Raw genomic sequence first — 19104 nt, 5'->3', positions numbered from 1 at the left:
ATTCGTGCTAAGGTATAACAGTCTACAAGCCTGTTGACCTCAAAACTTGAGATCAACTTATTAAACAGTGTCAAATTGCACACTGTAAAAATACAATAAACTTGAGAACAACAACTATGCTATTGTGTTTAGTTCTAAAATGCCACTTGATATTCACAGAGCTATTTTACAAAGGGCACTGTATCAATATGTATAACAAAAACACCATATCCTTAACAAATTAGGTTAATAAAATAAAAGCGTAAACAACCTTAAAGATCTACAAACACGACAACAAATCTAAAGAAATCAAATTATTTGTGCACAATATATTTACAATTTATACAAAACATATTAAAGTCTATGAAAAAACAAGTTTAACTGAAAATCTTTAGAGAATAATCAATAGCATATTAAACAGTTGTGAAAGAAAACTAATATCAGAAAATAAAGTTACTTGACATCAAAAGTTTATCAACCTAAAACACAAGCAACCTCTTCAAAGTTTCACTAAACTTACTCTAAATTGTATAATAGCATATAATAAATACAAAGTGGGTTAATTATCAGTGGTTTTTTTGTTTTGTTTTTTACCTAAAACTAGTTAAAATTTGCATGTTAAAATATTTAAGAAAGTTTCATTTACCTGAAACAAATGACATATCTATCAATATATAAAATAAGGTTACTTCAGATTAGAAGTGCATCAGAAAAACGTATGCTTTACCAGAAATAAAATTCAAACATAATTAAATTTGCCTTGGTTGAAGTACTGTAATATTATTCACAAAGTTATAAACTACTTTTACTTAGTTTTGTCTTTCAAATATTATCTAAAAGAAAATGCCTGAAGAATCTCAATTATACATAAATAATTTTCCAGTATAATGCATTATGTCCTTATTCATTGGGTTGAGAAGCAGATTTTTCTTAGATTGATAGGTGACTAAAAGAAACTTAAAGAACTTGATAACTTGAGCTTGTTGTACAAATTATCAAATTGTACAGCTCACATGCTCAAGTTTATTTCCACAATCAAACAAAACTTAAAGTTTAATTTATTCTAACTAACAAAACAAGTAATTTAGTTCCCATTAAATAGGAAATATGAATAAAACCTACTTTAAGTCTCACAATGTTTTATTCTTTAAACATGGTTAGCATCTGTTTGAATGCTTTGTATAACATTATCAAATCATTGCTCTAGCATTAATTTACATACACTTGTAGATGATATGATATTACATCTCAATAAAATTGATAATCACTTAAACTGTAGCACTACAATACTGATTAAACCAAATCATTCTCAAAATCATCAAGTCACTATTATGCCAGCTTTACGATTCAAGCAAAATTCTGGATTTACATTCATTCTCTCATGACAATGTATTCTATATTCCCTGGAACAAGAGCAAGTTGTGAAATTTCACAAAATATCAGCAATTTATACTTTACTGATTTGTTGCATGTCTTATTCAAACAAGACTACACTGTACATCATTGTACAAAAACAAAGTACCAAGTACACCCCTATGGATAGTAAGGTTAATCCAAAACAATTCAGGAAAAAAATAGTTAATAAGTAATACATAATAATTAAAAAATAAACAAAAATCATTAGTAACTAATTACAAATGACCATATAATCCTAAACTTGCCAATGATCCTCACAGCCATACCCTACGTACATTTTTCTCAGCAAAGCACAAACTTCCTGTATTTATCAAGGTCACGTCTTAACAGTTAATGGTAAGAATTGTTTCATATAAACTAAACACTCTTCTTTAAATTTCAGTTCAGAAAAAAAAATGCACTCCCTATACACAGGTTCTTTTCGGTTAATTTTTAATTGCACTCACATGAAAATAATTTAAAAGCTTGTGACAATTAGTCAAACTAAAACTCTTCATAATATTAGGTGTGCAGGGAAAAAAGTGAATCCCACAATACAACAGAATTGAAAAAAAAAAAAGACACACACACACACGTGGTAAAACTTTTCAAAACTCACCGAAGGCTCAGGTTGTATATCTCGAGTGGGGCAAGAACATCCGTACCAAAGGTATCTGAACATTCGTTCTTTGATATTTTTAAAATCAGTTTAATATGAAAGTCAACAAAGACTCGTACACTATAATGATCGAAAAGTTTTCTAAAGACAAATATTCCTCAAAAAAAAATACTCAAGGCATCGTTAACTTCCGAAAGGTAATTATTCTGCGAAAGATATGACGTCAGTAATGGAGTAAACGATAATACTTCATGCATAGACGTCATATAATATTAAAAACTGTATTGTGACATCATCATCGTCATAAAGGGTAAATGGGATTCACGATCATATGTAACGCTGGCTTGAAATGTGGATATTCACTAGAACGACGCAGCGACAACCAATCGTCCCTAAGTTTCAGGGAGATCTGTCATATGAACGTACGTATTGCCCTGTTTGTCGCCCGAATAAGCTGCGTTCAATAGCTTAAAACATAGAAACCTCACGGTGGAGCTTTACGCAAGTCTTGTGGACAGTCATACGGAGTTTATTATTATTTTAAATAACTCAACCGTCCCCACCCACTTGATATGTGACTTGCGCAGTAGCATCACTTGGCGCTAACTTGCACTGCATTCTTCGCGTCTCATGCAAGGACGGACACCACACGGTTCCTGCGTTCGCTCTCACAAATTTAAAATGCATACATATCCATTGTAAGCGATTGTGTTGAAGTTTACTGCGGCCATTTTTCTTGATGACTGTACGGTGGTAACTCAGGCAACTTCTACTGACATTTTTTTAATAGTTTTGTCTGGTTTCACCTTTTCTGCTGCTGCGTATTGATGAGGAAATAGTTACTAGAACGAATGAAAACGAATTGTGCAGTGTTGATTTTTAAAATGTAAAATATGATGAACAAAATTCAGAGAGATACCATTATTTCGTTAATATACGACTGCACTTTGTTTATCACAGTATACTGTCACAACTAGCCGGCAACAAAGTACATCAAGTCTATCATAGCTAATTTCAAAGCATGTATTATAACAAGCAAAAAACAACATATCGTCACATCCCTGGATTAACCATTAAGCAAAATAAGCACGTGCTTAGCACTAAATGAAGGGGGGCACTACAGAGTTTTTCACCAAGCTATCATGCCCTTAACTCTTTAAACTGTCACACTCAGGTCAATTTTTTTGTAATTGTCCTTATCTGCCGTATTCGACTTTACTCTGCATTGTTAAAAATACGTTTTTTTGGGTTTTTTTTGCTTGGTAAGTGACTAAAGTTTCGAGAAACTACTAAACTATGTATCTGAAGTAAGAAGTCATTGATTTGCGAAAGATTATTGTAAAGAACAGCACAAAATGTTGATAAAACTTCAGGTGAAAGATGATCGTATGCTATATCTGACCTTGAAAATGAAATATTTTTCTCAATCATTCCTTCTGTTGTGGTTATTTATAAGAAATTATTGGCAATGTAACTTTTTTTTTACCTTTACTGCTTTATTCAGTCACATCTACAGAAACATAAAAGTATAATACCACAGAAACATAAGTCAAAAGAAATGGTGACAGGTGTGTACAGAGATGTGGGTAGTTTTGTTTTTTTTTGGCTTTGTTTTCGTATATTTAGGTTATTGTCTCATTTCTAATTTGTTTTAGTTTTATTTGCGTTCGTATTGCATTATTCATGTGTGTTTTGTAATATTTTTATAAGTGTTTCTCACTGAAGCTTGTCTGAGCCGTAATTTTTTTGCTTCGAAAAAAAACAAACTTCCTTTGTGTGCGAGTACGTTTTGAAATTTATCATACCACGAAAAAGTATAGAAAGGAATGTCACTGTAGCAATGCCACCCTTCATAGATTACATGTAACTTGTAAGAGTATTTGAGCATGTATGTATTTTCTTGTGATTATGTAATAATATAAACAGATACGAAGCTGAAATTTACTTAGGGGATAAAACAAATTTAAGACCGGGCACCCTTGTTTTTATCCCCATTCATAAACAGCCAACAAAGTTTTGTCAAATATGCCATTTTTTGATTAAAAAATGGAGATCACAGTTGTATTCTCCTTACTTCTTCCTTGATCCTATCCTAACGTCATAATGACCCGATCCGGCCTGGCCCTCCGGTGATATTTTTTATTAGACGAACGAACAATACGATACAGAAACACAGAGACAACGACGACAAACTTACGTGTAATTCAACTACTTTGCGACTATAAATTCAGGTCAGTATGTGTTCTGTTACATTTCTGAAAAGCTGGGAAAACAATTTACCGATCGGAGCAGTATAAAGGCGATAATTCGACTTTTTAGGTCAAATTGCGTAAGACTTCGACACGTAACGATAACACGACTCTTAACGTTGTTATGCGTACACTCTACTACTAGTACTGTGGCACCGTAGTCATACAAAAATACTGTAAAGAACCGACAAATCAACACAATAAATTTAGGATTGAAAAAGTGCATGAATTGAACAAGTTCATGTGAGCAAGGTTAGTACTGAGTACTAGGCTTAACGTTAGTGGCCTCAGTTGCTATGTGTTAGCAGTAGGCCTAACGTTAGTGTTATTATCGGAGAACTGAATGACAATAACGTAAGGCCTAAATACTGTAACTAGTTTAGTGTAAGTACACCGGCAACGCTATTGTCGCCTCGAATACTGAAGTGGACTATTCCCAGTTTAAAGCAGTCGTGTGGAATTTGTCTTCGCATCCAAGCATGCATATAAAGTTTCAGACATATGCCTATTTTGTTGATGTATGGTTTGTTGGCTCATCTAAAGCCCCCAGGTCAAAACTGAGCACAGAGTTAAGGTTGCAGCTCATTCTTCAGATATTTGATTAGGATTAAGGTACTCCAACCTAGACCTAATTCGGTATTTAATAGTTCAATGTGCAGTACAGTTTACAATTGATTACATGTTATGTATACGTACCAGTACAGAATGATTACTGTGTATATAGGCTGTTACAGTATGTGTTGCTGATCACAAATTGTTTTGGAATACGTTTTGGCTCACAATGGATTCGCATATTACCACTGACATTACTTCTTGCATACAGCTACCACAGCAACAACCTTAATAAAACTTTTGCAATGACTGAAAACTAATTCTCCTAAAACGTATTGAAGCCAGTCTGAAATGGTTTTCAACCAGTCAGAATGCAGCAAATCAATAAAGGTATTTATGAATTCATGTTTATGTGCTGATGGACCTAGGTCCTAAGATAACTTTCTGACAATCTTTGTCTAAAGGTTGACCAAGAGTTTGGTATGTTGACTGTTATGAATTTAGTGTTTTTCTAATCATTATAACTAATATGACCCATATTCTTTTGTGTGTGTTTTTAATTTTTGTTTCTGTATTTTTCAGACTGCAAGATGAAACGTGTTCAAATAAATGGTGCATAAAAGAGAAAACTGACAAAAGGCTTTGGATTTAGCGGCCAACACTGGAAAGCTGACTAATTTTTTCACTCAACTTGCACAACACAATCTTCCAAATCAAAACCCATCTCTGTCATCAGAAGTCGCTTGCAGTTCCATCTGACTCTGACAAGATTGAAGTTGAACCAAGCTCCACACCTACAAGTAACATTTTGTCCTCTTCAAGGCCAGAACATTATGATGATTTTGAGGTGTCACAGGCTGGCTCAACTGGCACAAGTCTCACAGCTGATCTCACTTTGCCTGTAAATTCTGATATCTTTAGTGCTAATGTTGATGCAAGTTGCTCTACAAGACAGTGTGAAGTTGAAATAATTGCTGAAAATGAAAATCTACTGGACTATTGTAAAATGATTCATTCTACAAAAGATGAAGAAACTAAAGCAAAACATCCAGGGTTGTGGCTCGACTTCTCTGTTGATGATGTGGCTTATTGGATTACTTGTGGACCCACTGACTGTCAACACCACAATAGGCCATTTGGCAAGTCTTGCCAGACTTTCAATACTGGTAAACCAACGAGATACTGTTTCGCAAAAACATTTCTTTGGGGTAAAAGCCAATGGTGAGCAATACAAGAGAGAGTGATTATTGTATTCACCATCAACAGGGTCAGTTCACTGCTTTGTTTGTAAACTTTCTGCCCCTAAAGTTTCCTCGTATTTTGTTGAAAGAGAAGGGTTCAGTGAGTGGCGAAATACTATTGTAATTTATCATCATGAAAGAAACACTACTCACCGAGACTCTACACTAACATACTTAACTTGCAGATAGGGTTTAGGCTTGCAAAAAGAGTTGGAAAAACAAATTAGAGTGCAATTACTGGGAACATGTCTTGGAGTGTGTAATAGCTGTTATTCGTACGTTAGTTGAACGTGGCATGGCTTTTTGAGGAACAGATGAAAATTTGGTTCACTGCAGAATGGTATTTGTAGGGCTGCTTGAGCTCATAAGACAGTTTGATCCATTTTTAACAAGACATTTCGAAATATGGAAATTCTGGGAAAGGAAATCCTCCTTACTTGTCTAAAACCACCTGTGTAGAACTCATTAAACCAATGGATCAGAAGGTCCATGCGTTCATTGTTGAAGAAGTAAATTCTTCTAGTTATTTTAGCTGTCAGTTGACTCGACGCCAGATCTATCACATATAGATCAGTTAAGTGTTGTACTTCAATTCTTAAAAGGTGGATAGCCTGTTGAACACTTTTTAGCCTTTCTGGAACTGAAAATCCATACCGGTGAGAAAATGGCAAACCAGGTATTGCAGTACTTACATGAAGTTTGCAACCTTAATTTTTCAAAATGTAGGGGTCAGTCTTACGACAATGCTGCTGATATGTCTGGGCGTTATAAGGGGATCCAACAAAAGATTTTAGAAGAAAGTAAGTTTGTCATATATGTGCCCTGTGCAGCTCATTCAATAAATTTGGTCGGCCGAAGTGCTGTTGACTGCTGTCAGTTGGCAGTTAATTTTTCTCTACAATGCATTTGCTCTATAAATTTTTTTTCAGCCTCAACCAGCCGGTGGAAAATATTTGAATCTTGTCTTCTAAATGAAAATGTGTTAGAATCCCTCTATGATACCAGATGGAAGGCACATACTGTGGCATCAACAGCAATTTTGAAGTATTTAAGATTTTGGAAGCTTTAGATTGTTTATTTTTTGTTTATTTTGAATTTCGCGCAAAACTACACGAGGGCTATCTGCGCTAGCCGTCCCTAATTTAGCAGTGTAAGACTAGAGGAAAAGCAGCTAGTTATCACCACCCACCGCCAACTCTTGGGCTACTCTTTTACCAACGAATAGTGGGATTGACTGTCACATTATAACGCCTTCACGGCTGAAAGGGCAAGCATGTTTGATTGACGAGGATTCGAACCCGCGGTTCTCAAATTACGAGTCGAGTGCCTTAACCACCTGGCCATGACAGACCTTAAAAATCCCAACAGAAGAACTATGCGACAAGACAAGTTGGATGCCTTGTCTCTGCTAAGTAGAGAAGCGGATTTAATATGCCAAATTAGTTTTGAGGACTTGATAAAAGACTGCAATTAAAAAAACCCAGAAGAAAACTTTTCAAAATTTAAATAAATATTAAGGTATAAATAAATAATTTGGTTACAGGGTTTTGAGTTCAAAGTGAAAAATTGTTAACATCAGTGAGAATGTTTTTAAGTAAAAGGGTTTTGAGTAAATATTTCATTTTTGGTAACATCATAGTGTAAAGTTGTGAACATTCAAAGTAAATATTGTTAACTCAGAGTGAAAACAAATATACAGTAAGAATAATTCCTTTTAATTATCATTAATCAAATAAGTGATTTCCATCATCATTTCTAAATAAAAGGCCTCAGTCATTGTTTGATTTTGATACATGCCCAATCTGTTAAGTTTTCATTTGATATAGTTGTGGTGTCTGACCTGGAAGAAAACTAAAGAAGAGTTATAAATTTTTCAAACTTTTATTTCACTTTCAGCACTTATCGAGTCAATGTCTTGTTAGTTAAGCAGTGTGGGGGCCGAGGGGCACCACTGTTGGGCTTGCTTAAGGCATCAGTTGTCCTTAATTCGGCTATGTATCATCAGTTTCCCACTGTTAAGTCTTTACAAATACATCATAACAATACATTGTTACTAGTCTCTCGCTGTTAAATGTGCAATACAAGAACCTTAAAAATAGATACAAGTAGTCTTAACTTAAGTAATTATAAAACAATCGGCATAATAACCATGGCATATAAGATGTAGTATTTGTACAAATAATCAAATCTACGACAGTGCATGAACAATAAAAATGCGTTGTTTATAGGATCCACATGCGAAGTTTACTTAATCTATCTTCAGGACTTGCTTTGTCAGTACAATTAGTTGTAATATCTATCTACGAAGCAAAAACAATTGTTTATAAAATACACAATTGGGAGGTTTACCTGTTCTCGCGTTAGGACTTTCCTTGTTAGCAGTGTTAAATGTAATTTCTATCTACGATAGTACATGCAGCAAAAAACACGTGAGGTATACCAGTTCTTTGTTTATGTATTACTTTGTTAGTTGCAATGTTTACGTACGACAATGCATGAAACAAAAGCTGACGGAATCCACATGGTAAGGTTTACGTTTTCCATTCCTGTGTAGATAGCACATTGGTTGTTGTGTCGTATCTACAACACATGAAGCAAAAACCATTGTTTACAGGATCCACATGCAAGTTTAACCTGTTCTATTTCAAATTGCTTTTGTCAGCAATGTCGGTTGTAATGTCAATTTATTTTTATTAATTTTATTACTTGAATGATTTTGCATTGTAGCTTAGCTTATTATACTTTGAAAAGTTGTTTATATAATATATAAGAAAGTTAGGTTTATTCTTTATTTTGTGTTAGTTTCATTGACAATGTTAGTAGAATTGTTCAATACCTTTCTTTACTTTATTCATTTTAATTCATCATAGAACTTTTTACTTGTTGGCATATTATATAGATTCAAGATTGACGTAAATCTCCTATGTTGGTCGGATCTCGAAAGATGTTTGTACATGCAGTTGAAAATATCGATGAAATAGTGCATTATTGCCTTTAAATAAAAATTTAAGAACAGCCTACATTCATAGTTGTACTGAAGTTCGACTTCCTTTTCTATTTGACCAGATAACTTGTTTTAATTTAACAGAAGTCTGCGTTAATATAATTACTCTCGCATTATCAACGATAAAATTTAACAAAAGCAATCAGATCCCACACACTCACCCCTACATTCCGTTTCCAGAGTACAAGCGTTAATATTTGTTTGTAATTATGCACAAAGCCTCAGAATGGGCTATCTGTGCTCGTCTCACAACGGGTTTTAAATTTCGGTTTCTAACGTTGTAAGTCCGCAGATACCGTTGTGCTACGGGGGGGGGGAGCCATTTATATTCGATAACATCAATTTTCACCTTCGGAAAAACTCAGATCGTTCTCAGATTCAGACTCGAACACTATTTTTTTTGTGTGATGGAAAGTCTCGATCTTACTGTGCCCATGAAATTCAATACAAATCCGATCACACTTTAAAGAATTATTGACCCCAAGCCGCTAAAATATACCTCCAGATTATAGAGAATGTTTCAAAATGAGCCAGGATCCGGATCCAAACGTGGAGAGGAATGTCCCATAATAATTTTCCATCTTGTGTAAAATGTTTGTGTTTATTGCTCTGCTAATTTTCAAGATATGCGCGGAAACACAGACAGACGCACAAGAACGCGATTACAATGCCCTCTCTCCCCCGTCCAAAGAAGAGGGTCATAATTAAAACAATACTGCCGCCAGTCTCGATATTAATTATTTGCAATACAACAATTAGAACAATGAAGCATCATTACAATCTCCCTGTTGGCTTCTTACAGTATAACAATCAGAAGAATTAGGTATAATTGTACTTTCAGTGCTGGCTTCTTACAGTATAACAGTTACAACAATGAAGCATCATTAGATTCACTGTTGGCTACTTAAGTATAACAATAAAACAAAGCATGACATACTATTACTCTCTCATAATATCAATTATATGAACAAAGTATCAATGAAGTGTCGTACAATAGTTTCCTGTAGTCAAATCACACCCACGCATATCAAATTATTCGTTTCGGTTTTCCAATATTATTTTTAATCGCAGTGTGCCAAAATAAGCAGTTCATTCAAGTTATAGGCCAGACCTGCCCTTAAGACTACTTTACATACGTTTTGTTTACATTGTACATCAATTAAAACTTCATTTTTAAATCATAAGTATTTACTTCTGGTGGTGTGACACATACTTGACACCGGATGTAACTGTTTATTATGCCTTAACAATAATCCCTTTATTCCCAAAATCTCAAGATCAGGTCAATGTCATGAAGTATTTTAAGTATTGTATGCACTATGACAGATTAGAAAAAGTTCACCATATGCAAGATATATCCGCGAATTTAAGTTAATTTAGTAGTAGTACGGTCATACGGTTTTTGAATTTCATGCAAAGCTATGTGCGCTTGTTGTCCCTAATTCAATATTGTAAGGCAAGAGGGTAGGCAGCTATTCATCACCACCCATCACCAACTCTTGGACTACTCTTTTACCAACGAATAGTGGGACAGACAGTAACATTTTAACAGCTGGAAAGGCAAGCATGTTTTGTGTAACGGAGATTCAAGCCCAAGACCATCAGATGGCGAGTCGAGCGTCCTTATCACCTGGACATGCCGGATTATTTAGGGAGTAAAATTTCGTGTTATTTCAATAAGTGTCTGAATTCGAATAGGGCACAAGTAAAAGACTCGGAGCATTTACAAGGAAGCTTCTTTACGCATTTTTTTGAAATACCACAAATCATTATAGTGTCGACAAGTTAAAAATAATGTTTCACTCTCAGATTTCAGTAAACAAGCTTTTCAAAGTAGTGTGTCGCTAACTTCTCTGAAACTAACCAGACAAGTAGCGATCATTGTAAATTGATATTATTTAGTTTTGTTATTGCTTTAAACTTTATTGCATGATTTTCTCATACGACTTAAATAAATAAAGATTCAGTAAGATATCAAAAGAAAAAATATACAAGTACACAGCTTCAAAAGATTTTAGAGCGCCAAGAGTTCTATCGATAACTGATGACAGTTATGGGCCCAATGGGTAAGAATGAATAGTCTTAAATTTAAGACTAATCTAGATATTCAGAATATATATTGATTCAAGTTATCTTCAGCTTTCAGTTGAACCAGAAATAAATAAATGCGGTAAAGTGACAAACTGGTTACTCTTTTTCGAATCAGTGAGATTTACAGTCACTTCTGTTTAATTTCTATTATTATCATCAGATTAAAAGCAATAATACCATCATATAAAACCTTGGAAAAGGTTCGAAATCATATATCACACTTTCATTTGCTTACTAAGCATAACCCGTTCCCGAATATGCTCTTCATGGAACCATTATAACATAGCGTCAATCCCACTATTTTTTGATAAAAAGCAGCCCAAGAGTTGGCGGTGGATGGTATATTAAGCAGCTGTTTTCACACTATATTGTCTATCACTTCTGAATTAGGGAGAGCTAGCGCAGATAGCCCCGGAGTAGCTTTTCGCAAAATTCAAATCGTTGCAACACTGATCTTGTGGCTGTTCCCTGCATTTTTATACATCAACACTAAAGAATTTATTTAAAACACTATCATTTTCAGATGGTTTAACTAAAACAGCTTGTTTTGGCAACCAGCCAATGTTACAGACGGTAAACTTCTGTTGAATGAGATGGCATTAGTTTATCTCAAAATTAAATATTGTAGTACTCTCTCATAGGTGGTTTCTCATATGTCCGATACGTCAGAGCATGTGTTATCATGTATACTATTACCAGACCATATGCACGCGTAAATGAGAATCTTTGTTTATTATGCGAGGTACATTATATATATATGTGGGTGTCTCTATCCTCCATTATTTCATTAACAAATGCGTGCAGATTATAACTCTGTTACATGCTGTTGCTACTGCAAAAGTTCTAGCAACTTAGGTGTATCTGGAAATAGTAGCGTAAAACCTACAAAACAGGAGTTGCCAGAGAAACTTCAAAGAATTACTAGCTATCGCTATTTAAACATTCTGAAGGCCTCAAAATTTCACTAAACATAACCCATATCAATTCAGTAAACAATAAAAACTCTAAAAATTCTGTAGAATCTCTCTCGTGCGTATGGGTATCTGTCGTTATAATAAGATAACTCTCCTGAAAGAATACATTATATAATTTCTATACTCCCTAACTCACTGAACTTTTAAAATGTATTAACACCATTGAGCTACTTGCGAGATACTTTGTGTTGTTGGTAATGAAAATTGCTTTGACAAGCTCTTGTGGTTAAGAAAACCTAAAAGCCAATAGATATAGCAACAAAATCGCGAAATTGGCAACATAGTGGGCAGTATTTGTTAAAACGTTTTTCAAAAATACCATCGAATACACGCGCACGCGTAATTAGAGACGCAACCAATTAATCTAATAGTACAGTTTTTAGTAGTTATCTGTGTTTCATTGCACTTACATTTTTTTGTTATTTTAATTGTATTTTGTCTTGCAATATTTTGCTTTGTTTACCATTAACAGCGAGAACGGCACACGTAAACTGATTTTAGTTTATCAAGTGTCGCACTCCTGTGGCTAATGCTAATAGAGCTCTTCAAATTTCACAATTTACATGAAAGCATCCTGGCATTTTAAGGATTGTTTTAATCCTTTCCGAGCCGGAGAAGTGACACTGATATCTCCTGAATTATTCTTCTCACAGTGGTGATTCACAACTAAATTACATGAAAAATTTTAACCAATGTGGTTTGCGGTTTCTTTGTTAAATTTTCTTAAAAACAAACAAACTTATAATTACGCTACATAATGAAAGGAAAAATTACTTTATGACATTTTGTTTCTATTTTTTTTCAATTTCGCGTCAAGCTTCACGAAGGCTATCTGCGCTAGCCGTCCCTAATTTAGCAGTTTAAAATTAGAGAGTAGGCAGATACCCACCACTAACTCTTGGGCTACTATTTCATCAACGAATAGCAGTTTTGACCGAAACATTATAATGCCCCCACAGCTGAAAGGGCAAGCGTGTTTGGTGTGACGGGAATTCGAACCCACGACCCTAAGATTGTGAGTTGAGCGCCCTAACCACCTGGCCATACCGGGCATGAGGAATGACAACAAAATCTTACAACATGCACAAAATAAGTGTTACCATGTAAAATACCCAGTCTATGTTACGCTTTTAATATGATTACCACCTTTTTAATTGTTATACATACGTTTCAGTAGAATATTTGTTTTTCTTGTGTGTGTGATTACATCTAATTCTAACAAAATGCAGTTGCTTTTGTTCAGATCGTAATGTTAAAAATAATCCTGTTTGGTTAACTGATTTGTTGTTTATTTTATTTAGTCCACTTCTTTATGCAGCTATTATACGCAGGTATTTGTAATGCAATCAGTGCCGCATGGGTTACTTTATCCAAGGCTTGTAGCTATAATTAAGTCGATTAGGATTTCCAACTAATCTTGAGCTAGTGAAATTTTAGAACGGACTTAGCGCATTAAATATCACATAATATGTTAAAAAGTACCTTATTTCTTTGTACTTACATAAAATACAATGCAATTTCAACTTGAATATATCGTTTGTTTGTTTCGAATATTCGCGCAAAGGTACGCAAGGATTATCTGTCATAGCCATCAGAGATACTGTGTTGATATGTTAGAGGAGGGTATCAGCAGCACCCATCGCTAACTCTTAGAATGTTCTAACAGAATAGTGGAATTTAATCGTTATTCTTCTAACGCCCAGCCTCAAAGTGCAGAATGCAAACTTAAAACAACGGAACGCGAACCTGGATTCACAGATCAAGTCGAAAGTATAGTATGAAATTGATTTACAAATGTTGACACAGAATTAAAGTTGCAAATGCAACATCCAAGTTCATTCCAAAATTTCTTAATTGGATTGTAAGCCAATGACTGAAATGGGCAAGATTTATAAATGAAGTCACTGTTATGCTCTTCAAACAAGTTACGTATAATATGAGTAAGGTGAAACATCATGTTGGAAATGTCCTTGTCCGTTTGGGTGATGTGCGTCAGGTAGTTTTTCCTCCTTATTTTTATTCCACTGTACATCCAGATATTGGTGAAACGCGACTTGTCACACATGCAGTCAGTCATTGCCCATAATTTCCGTTCAAAGCATCACGGAACTTGTATTGTCATGCTTACATTAGAGTGGTTGTTGGCTATCATGACCTTCTCGTGGTGTGGTGTAAGCAGCTTTTTTTTATCCTCTGGCAATCCACTTTGAATACTACTTTAGACAGACACTATAAATAAATGTCTGAACACCCAGATGTTTCCAATCGATATTTGATGAAGATGCCCCAAAGAGGCAGGCACCTAATATCATGCCCCTTTGAAAGCTGGATAGATATTTGCTGTTCAACCGTGATATATTACATCTCTATTTACTGGGCTCAAGAAATTACCTGACATTACATAACCATTGTGTTTTACATATGTAAATAATTTCGAATTGTGTCCTATAAGACCATGTTGGGGTCCTAATAAAGTGATTAGTCAGTATATATTCATGCAATGTTAAGAATACCACGCTGTTAAAGATTTGTCAAATAACTGTTGAACAAAAAACAACTGTTATAATACACTGTTTACAGTATTTCATACTTTTCAAAGCGTTGTTTTGCTAAAAGATTTAAAGTTCTCTGTATTAAAAAGTGAGCATGCTTAAGTTTTTCTTTTTTTAGCAAATAGTAAAATACTTATATATACATACATATAATATACGTAGCTCTGCATTTCTGTACGGTTTATGTTTTTATACCAACCACTGGACTCTTACATTGAAGTTGCCCATCTTTCCAACTAAATTAAGTGTACCGATATTATTCATTTGCAGGTAGTGGTGATATAAAAGCACGTCAATAACAACATTCATAGTGTGACTTTGTGAAAGTTGTGGTAATACGACAACACGTGAGTAACAACATTCATAATATGACTATGAGAAAGTTAATTTAATTATTTCATTACTTAAATTTTGTATTTCACTTTTAAACTAGCAGAGTGCCCAGTGTTGCACGGATGGAAAGAGTTAACCGCTTTAGTTCTTTATATACATGCTAATTTTCCTGGCTTACTGTAAAGCTTTCTTGTACACAATACTCTGTCTTGCTATTAGAAGAAAAAAGAAGAGACTATGATCAAACAATTAAATGAATGTTCTACGAAGTTTTAATTGTTTTAACAAATAACTGATCAAGAATAGAATGATTAAAAGAAGTGCTCAGACAGAGAACACACGCAAATAATAACCCTGTTGATCATGCATTACCAAAAGAGTCCGGCCTTTTCAGTTTCAGACCAATTAGTAGTCATGTTCCCATATATTAGTATACTGGTCACTTTAGCCTCCATTTGCGATCTCTAAACGGCCTCCGAGACCACACACCCGATGTTACTTCTCACACACAGTTGTGTCTGTACCCCGAGTTTAAAGTTTTGTAGCTATAAAGATGTGGCAGTATTTAAGGAACAGACCCACAGAGAGAGATATAAGACAGAGACATTCGTGGTTTTATATATAACTATATATATGAAAAGAGCTAATATTCGAGGGAGGATGCAACATGTCTCTATCGTGCGATCCCAATACGACCAATTTTGACACCAGAAAAACATGAAAAACACAGAAAAATCTAAAACTGTATAGCACTGCTTGGGATCTGCAAGAAGGTATCTTTTATCAAATCCCATATAGATTAACTAACATATACACGAATAGTTCACGAAAACCCAAAACTATGCGTTCCTCGCTGAAATACTGAGCAAAAGATAGAAATTCCAAAATTGTTAAATCTCTGTTTGGGACCTGCAAAAAATTATATTTGCACTAAATCCCATGTAAAATAGTCGAAATATGACATATGGCTAATTAATCGACCAAAACGCCTAAAATTATAGGTTTATTAAAACTTCTGACCCCTAAAATGAACAAAAATGGACATATTTTGATATGTATGGGATCTGTAAAAAAAAGTACATCTGTACCTAACAAAATGTAAACTTGTCGAAATATGATGGAGTAATTGTTAAAAACCCTACAATTATGTTTTGTGGCATCTTGACCCTCTATAATTAATAAATGGACAAGCCCACCTTTTGTCGTTATTTTTAAATACGTGGGACCTGTAGAAAAGTGAATTTGCACCAAAGCCTACATAACTGCTGAAAATATGAACAAGTAACCGACCAAAACCCCCAAAACTGTTTTGTGAGTTCTAACTCCCTGAAAGTATTCAAAATGAGCAAATCTTAACTTTTATATGTTAATGTGTTGGGCGCATGAAAACTTATATTTCTGCCAATTTTCATCTTGACTGCAGTAAATATGACCACACAGGAGTCCAAGACATACACTTTTGGTTGTTTGACACCTGACACCATAAACTCCTTAAAAGGCCTAAATAAAATTAAAATCATGAAATAAGGTATTTGAACATAATGTACCAAGATATAACCCTATCAAGTTTCAATTTGCCGAAATATTAAGGAATGTCGGTCGAAGGAAAAATTTTTAAAAAGAAAAAAACAACTAGTCTGTGTAGAGAAAAAATTACTTGGAGTCACTATTGTTTTTGTTGTTTGTTTTTTTTTAGAAATGGTCTTTTGCATAGTGAAATGAAAACACATAAGCTTCATATTAAATAACGAAACTAATAACTTTATACTTGAGTTTATTTTTAGAACAAAGCCACATTGTGCTATCTATTGTGTCTACTACAGGGAATCGAACCACTATTTTAGCCTTCGTAAACTTACTGTTGTCTCCTCGAGAAACTAAAAGCTGAGAACTTAAGTTTTTTTATAGCAATATTAAGTCTTATTCAGCTCATCATTATTTTTTAATGAAATGGTATAAAGGTGTACATATGTCTATAACACAAAACAATCCATTCTATATAAGATATGAGCACCAATTCATCTACCACATCTATAAATTAATGTCAATATCTATCACCAAACTCGTAGGCTGATGAAAACTCCCTCTGAAAAAGCGACACAACTCACGTGTATACATATCTAAAAAAAATAAGATGAACTATAAAAAACTATATGAATGGTACCTAGCGGGGGGGGATTCAATACGTGATGACAATCGACTAAGAGCTGTAGGTGGATGTGTCCTGGTAACTGTAATAAATACGCGTGAATTTTAAACCACTCAGTGGGTAGAAAAAAAATCTAAAAATAAACTAGGGACAAGTATGCTTGTACCTCATAGAAATACCAACTTGACATGGAAATTGGAATAACAGGGTATATGTAGACGAGATAGATTATGGGAATTCTTTAGGGACGAGTGGTGTACTTTGAACGTAATAGCCTTATTACGGAACCTTTTGCAACAGAATCTATGCTACAGAGCTATTTTAAGACGGAACATGATTGGACGTGAAGATATGAACTATAACGATCATCATGAGACTTCCAAGTCAGTTTAATGTAATGTACGTAACCCTCAGGACAGGTTTTTATTGCATGAAGTGATCCTAATTAAATTGCATTAAGGTTCGTATTACACAAGGTTTATTTATTAGATAACAATGACAAGAGACCGTTATATTAACTATCCACCTGATGTCAAAATTGAAATTAAAAGTAACTTGAAGAAAAGATCACGTGATCCATTATTTCAGTTGTAGCCTATAGGTTAGCAGCACTGTAATGAAGCCTAAAATATAAATAGTAACGAACAATGAAACTTCTATTCACTTTACAATAATTCAGAGTTACAGTAAATGCATTTTCTACAGTTTTTCTGGTTGTTCACATGCTCGAAAACTTATGAAGTAGCCGAGACACAATAAAGCACGTAATGTATGACTAATCACACACATATATTATATACAGTATATTATATATGATAACATAACTAAGGTTCCCATGAATAATTCCCTAGTACCTTAAAATTATAATAGTTCCTTTACCTTTAAAAACACCCATAAAAACTGAAGTACAAATTTTATGTTTGATTTCTGGCCATGAATCTTTAAATAGTGACCAAAGCATCTGAACAACAGAATTTAAAACCTCGTTATTTTGTAACTGGAGCATAGTTAAGCCTTTTATTCTGCGTTATCCTTTTTCTTTTTTTCTTATTGAGATGCTTAACAACAGCAATACACAAGTTGCATTAAACCTGTGAATTCTATCTTCTATTTTCCCGATGTCAAATCCTACGTACAGTCCATAATATATTCGAAATCTATAATGTCGACTTAAGAACTCCGGTATATTAAAGTACGTTATTAGTGTGCAGGTGTGTTTTTTTGTCTTCTCTTACAGTAAAGCCGTAGCGGACGATCTACTATATTCACAGAGGGGAATCGAACTCCTGATTTTAGCATTGTAAATCCGAAGAATTACCGCTAACCCCCAAAGAGACGTGTCATTAGTGACGTAAAAATGTTTTCACGCTTAAACTATAGGCCTACACAAAATAAGTACGATAGAGTACAGCTGAAAATAAAAACAAAACGCATGGTGTTTATAGATTAAAAAATTCAGAGTAAGACAGCTTTTTATTGATAAACACTTTTTATAAACAGTTTACATTCCTTTGAGCAGTGAACCTTATATTTCACAGAAACACGACCTTATAAGACACCTCAGTTATATCATAAGGTTCTGACTTTCCATGTTCTGTGAAATATAAAACATCCGCTGACAATCTGTTTAGGCATATCGGGGGTCATTTGCTACCTAATACAATGTCTTTACTTAAAGGCCAAATTAGGGTTAATAAGATGATATCTCTGAAACTTTCAGTCTGAGGTCAAATATGTCAATACAGAAGCTATAGTGCAAAATATATTCATGTAGAAAACGATAATTTGATATTTGTATCATGGAAGGAAATAAATGGTCCTTAATATGCCTAAACACTCTATGTCAGATTTCCGATATACCATAACTTCACAGCAATAGAAAATTCGGAACTTTTGATTTATCCATGAATGCAGTGGTATATTATGAATATGTATCACAAAAGAGCGTCTAAAAACAACGGTTAAT

The 19104-nt window shown here is 34.2% G+C and overlaps 1 protein-coding gene across 10 annotated transcripts in view; it reads right to left on the bottom strand.

Annotated features, from left to right (window-relative positions):
• LOC143223233 (cytokine receptor-like) overlaps positions 1–19104 on the bottom strand; it is a 115987-nt gene that overhangs the window by 37666 nt on the left and 59217 nt on the right. The window contains exon 1 of one of the 10 annotated variants that reach the window (XM_076450892.1): positions 1994–2530. The exons of 8 other annotated variants lie outside the window; for them this stretch is intronic. The gene's annotated coding sequence lies outside the window, so the exon portion shown is untranslated. Of the gene's footprint in view, positions 1–1993; positions 2531–19104 lie in introns of those variants that run through there. One more of the 10 variants, XM_076450899.1, reaches the window with a different exon arrangement.

This window comes from Tachypleus tridentatus, chromosome 8 (genome assembly GCF_004210375.1).
Source record: "Tachypleus tridentatus isolate NWPU-2018 chromosome 8, ASM421037v1, whole genome shotgun sequence".
In the NCBI taxonomy this organism is placed as follows: Eukaryota; Metazoa; Arthropoda; class Merostomata; order Xiphosura; family Limulidae; genus Tachypleus; species Tachypleus tridentatus.
The sequence above is the reverse complement of the archived record's forward strand: the minus strand, read 5'-3'. Positions and strand labels throughout refer to the sequence as shown.